The following is a 5176-nucleotide window of genomic DNA, read 5'->3' as shown; positions in this document are numbered from 1 at the left end:
TTCAATCATTTAATATTTTACAATGTTAAAATTAATTTTTATAATAATTTTTATTAGTCCAATAGTTCCTTTTGAATGGTCCAAAATTTAATATTTTTTGTTGCATTTTTATTTATTATAATAAATTTGTGTACTAATTATTTTGTAGATATTTCTTATTTTTTAAGATTTGATACAATTTCTTATGGATTAATATTATTAAGAGTTTGAATTTGTACTCTTATAATTACTGCTAGTGAATCTGTCAATAAATTTGATAATTATAAAAATTTATTTGTATTTAATATTTTAATTTTATTATTATTTTTAATTTTAAGATTTGCTAGTATAAATTTATTTATATTTTATTTATTTTTTGAAAGAAGATTAATTCCTACTTTATTTTTAATTTTAGGATGAGGATATCAACCTGAACGTTTACAAGCTGGTGTATATTTATTATTTTATACTTTATTGGTTTCTTTACCAATATTAGTTGGTATTTTTTATTTCTATAATAATTTAATAACATTGAATTTTTATCTTTTGAATAATTTTATATTTAATTATGATTTATTATATTTATCTTTAATTTTAGCATTTTTAGTTAAGATACCAATATTTTTAGTTCATTCATGATTACCTAAAGCTCATGTTGAAGCTCCAGTTTAAGGTTCTATAATTTTAGCAGGTATTATATTAAAGTTGGGGGGGGTTATGGTTTATTGCGAGTATTATCTTTTTTACAATTGAGTGGTGTTAAATATAATTACATTTGAATTAGAATTAGTTTAATTGGGGGGGGTATTAATTAGTTTAGTTTGTTTACGACAAACTGATTTAAAGGCTTTAATTGCATATTCTTCTGTAGCTCATATAGGAATTGTTTTAGGGGGACTTATAACTTTAACTTATTGAGGTATACTTTGATAATTTCTCATGGATTATGTTCATCAGGGTTATTTTGTTTAGCTAATATAACTCATGAACGATTAGGAAGTCGAAGTTTATTAATTAATAAGGGATTATTAAATTGTATACCTTCAATAACTTTATGATGATTTTTATTGAGTTCTTGTAATATAGCTGCACCTCCTTCATTAAATCTATTAGGCGAACTTTCTTTATTAAATAGAATCGTTAGTTGATCATGATTAACTATAATTTCTTTATCTTTATTAGCTTTTTTTAGAGATGCGTATTCTTTATATTTATATGCATATAGACAACATGGTAAGGGATTTTCTGGGATTTTTTCATTTAGTGGGGGTAAAATTCGTGAATATTTTATTTTAATACTTCATTGATTTCCTTTAAATTTATTAATTTTAAAAAGTGAAATTTGTATATTTTGGCTTTAAAATTTAAATCGTTTATTTAAAATATTGATTTATGGTGTCAATGATATGATTTATGTAATTTTAAATTGTGAAAAAATATTTATCAATTTGTAGAATTAGATTTTTAATTTTATTTAGAATTAGAATTAATTTATTTATTTTTAGTTTGAGATTTTTATTAAGAGATTATTGTATTTTTTTGGAATGAGAACTTATTTCACTAAATTCTTCTAGAATTGTTATAACTATTTTATTTGATTGAATAAGTTTATTATTTATGTCTTTTGTTTTATTAATTGCTTCTTTGGTAATTTATTATAGAAAAGAATATATAAGTGGTGATGTTAATGTTAATCTGTTTATTATATTAGTTCTTATATTTGTATTATCTATAATATTATTAATTATTAGTCCAAATATAATTAGAATTTTATTAGGTTGAGATGGATTAGGATTAATTTCTTATTGTTTCGTTATATATTTTCAAAATGTTAAATCTTATAATGCTGGTATATTAACTGCTTTATCAAATCGTATTGGTGATGTTGCTTTTTTACTTGCAATTGCTTGAATATTAAATTATGGAAGTTGAAATTTTTTTATTTAGAATCAATGAAAAATAGAATTGAAATATAAGTGATTGGAGGATTAATAATATTAACTGCTATAACAAAAAGAGCTCAAATTCCTTTTTCTTCTTGATTACCTGCTGCTATGGCTGCTCCAACTCCTGTTTCTGCTTTAGTTCATTCTTCAACTCTTGTAACTGCTGGTGTTTATTTATTAATTCGTTTTAATATTTTATTGCATAATTATTTTTTAGGTCAATTATTATTATTATTATCTGGAATATAGTTAATATTTATAGCTGGATTAGGAGCTAATTTTGAATTTGACTTAAAAAAATTATTGCTCTTTCTACATTAAGTCAGTTAGGATTATTAATGAGAATTTTATCAATAGGATTTTATAAATTAGCTTTTTTTCATCTTTTAACTCATGCATTATTTAAGGCATTATTATTTATATGTGCAGCAGCTATTATTCATAATATGCAAAATTCCCAAGATATTCGTTTAATAGGAGGATTGGGAATTTATATACCTTTACATACTTCTTGTTTTAATGTTGCTAATTTAGCTTTATGTGGAATGCCTCTTTTAGCTGGATTTTATTCTAAGGATATAATTTTAGAAATTGTTTCATTAAGTTATATTAATTTTTTTTCTTTCTTTTTATATATTTTTTCTACTGGATTAACAGTTTGTTATTCTTTTCGATTAATTTATTATTCAATAACAGGAGAATTAAATTGTGGTTCTTTGAATATATTAAGATATGAGGGTTGAGTTATGCTTCGTGGAATAAGAGGTTTATTAATTATAAGAATTATTGGGGGGAGAATTCTTAGATGATTAATTTTTCCTACACCTTATATAATTTGTTTACCTGTATATATAAAATTAGTAACTTTATTTGTTTGTGTTATGGGAGGATTTATAGGTTATTTGATTTCTCATGTTTCTTTATTTCATTTAAATAAACCATTCAATAATTATTTAGTTAGTTATTTTTTTGGTTCTATATGATTTATACCTTATATTTCTACTTATGGAATTATTAATTTTCCATTAAATTTAGGAAGACTAGTTTATAAATCATTTGATCAAGGTTGATCAGGATTTTTAGGTGGCCAAAAGTTATATAGTAGATTATATGAATTTTCTAATAGATTTTTTTTTCATAATAATAATTTAAAAAAGTATCTTTTATTACTTGTTTTATGAATTACTTTTTATTTAGATTTTTTTATTATTTTATTCAAGTAGCTTATATTTAGAGCATAACATTGAAGATGTTAGGGTAATTAGATAATTCTTGAATGTAGTGAATTAATTTTTGTAATTTATAAAAAAAAAATATTTTAATTTTTCAATGAAAATGTAATGTTTTTATTAAACTATATAAATAGAAGTATAAATGGAATTTAACCATTAAAAGATAAAAGTTAGAAGCTTTTTCTTGAACATCATACTTCCTTAATTGGAGTATAAATCTCAATTCTATCATTAACAGTGATAACCCTCTTTTTGGCTTCAATTAATAGATTAATATTAATTGAAAATAAGGGTATTAAATTACCTAAAATTAGGTCGAAACTAATTGCAATAAATCGCTTCATATTCAATTAGTTAAGGTAGATTGAAATTTCAATACTTTTTGAATGCAAATCAAATGTTATAATAAACTACAGCCCTAATTTGATCAATTTAATATTCCTTGATTTCATTCATGATATAATATAATAATTAAAATAATAATAAAAATAATTGAAGTAATTGTTCATATAAAGATATTTGAAATTTTGATAATTAAAATTATTGGTAAAATTGCATCAAAAATTAAAAAAATTATTGTAATTAAAAAAAATCCTAAAGAAAAAGGAAGACGTGATGAAGACTTTGGATCAAATCCACATTCAAAAGGTGAGCATTTTTCTCGATCTGTTAATGTTTTTTTTTGATAGAATTGATCCTAATATTATTACTACTCTAGAAATAATAATTAAAATTGAAGTTATAATAGCAACTGGAAAAATTATTTATACTACTAGATTAGTAGACCTTATGATTGGAAGTCAAATATACTTATATACTATATAAATAATTAATTAATTAACCTCCTCATCAATAAATTGAAATATAAAGGAATAATCAAACAATATCAACAAAATGTCAATATCATGCAGCTGCTTCAAATCCAAAATGATGAATTTTGAGAAATGATTATTTAAATGTCGAATTAAACATACTAATAAAAAGGTAGTTCCAATTAATACATGAATTCCATGAAAGCCTGTTGCTATAAAAAAAGTAGATCCATAAACTGAATCTGCAATTGTAAAAGGGGCTTCCATATATTCATATGCTTGTAAAATAGTAAAGTATATACCTGTACTGTAAAAAATAATCCTTGTGTAGCTTGTGAATGATTTCCTTGTAATAAACTATGATGTGCTCATGTAACAGTTACTCCTGAAGCTAAAAGAATTGCTGTTTTAGTAAAGGAATTTGAAATAGATTAAATGGTTTAATTCCTATAGGTGGTCACGATGCTCCTAGTTCAATAGCAGGTGATAATCTTCTATGAAAATAAGTTAAAAAAAAACATACAAAAAACAATACTTCAGATAAAATAAATAAAATTATTCCTCATCGAAGGCCTAAAGTAACAGAGATAGTGTGTAATCCTTGAAATATACTTTCACGTGATACATCTCGTCATCATAGATAAACAGTTAAGATAGTAATAATATTTCCTAATACAAATAATGAAATATCATATTTATGGAATCATTTTACTAAACCTGAAACTGAAGTTATAGCACCAATAGCTCCTGTTAAAGGTCATGGACTATAATCTACTAAGTGAAAGGGGTGATTAGCGTGTGTTGACATTAACTAACTTCTCTAGAGTATAATGTTCCTAATACAGCAAATACATTAGATTGGATAATTGCTACTGCTGATTCAAGGATTAATAAAGCAATTTGACCAATTAAAAGTAAGATACAATTATATATGAAAGTGAAGGACCTGTATTTCCTAATAATGTTAGTAATAAATGACCTGCAATTATATTAGCTGCTAATCGAACTGCTAAAGTTCCTGGACGAATTACGGTACTAATTGTTTCAATACAAACTATAAAAGGTATTAAAATTGCTGGAGTTCCCTGTGGAACTAAATGAGCAAATATATGTTGAGTATTATTAATTCATCCATAAATTATAAAACATAATCATAAAGGTAATGCTAAAGTTAAAGTTAATGTTAAATGACTTGTTCTTGTAAAAA

At 23.2% G+C, this 5176-nt stretch overlaps 2 pseudogenes; one reads left to right on the top strand and one right to left on the bottom strand.

Annotated features, from left to right (window-relative positions):
• Window positions 1–633, bottom strand: part of LOC118753944 — a 1971-nt pseudogene extending 1338 nt beyond the window's left edge.
• A 1160-nt stretch (window positions 634–1793) lies between these two features.
• Window positions 1794–2727, top strand: LOC118753948 (annotated as a pseudogene).
• The last annotated feature ends 2449 nt before the right edge of the window (window positions 2728–5176 follow it).

This window comes from Rhagoletis pomonella, unplaced genomic scaffold, assembly GCF_013731165.1.
Source record: "Rhagoletis pomonella isolate Grant_MI unplaced genomic scaffold, Rhpom_1.0 Rhpom_scaffold_03096, whole genome shotgun sequence".
Classification (NCBI taxonomy): Eukaryota; Metazoa; Arthropoda; class Insecta; order Diptera; family Tephritidae; genus Rhagoletis; species Rhagoletis pomonella.
This window is presented reverse-complemented; position numbering and strand designations above follow the sequence as displayed.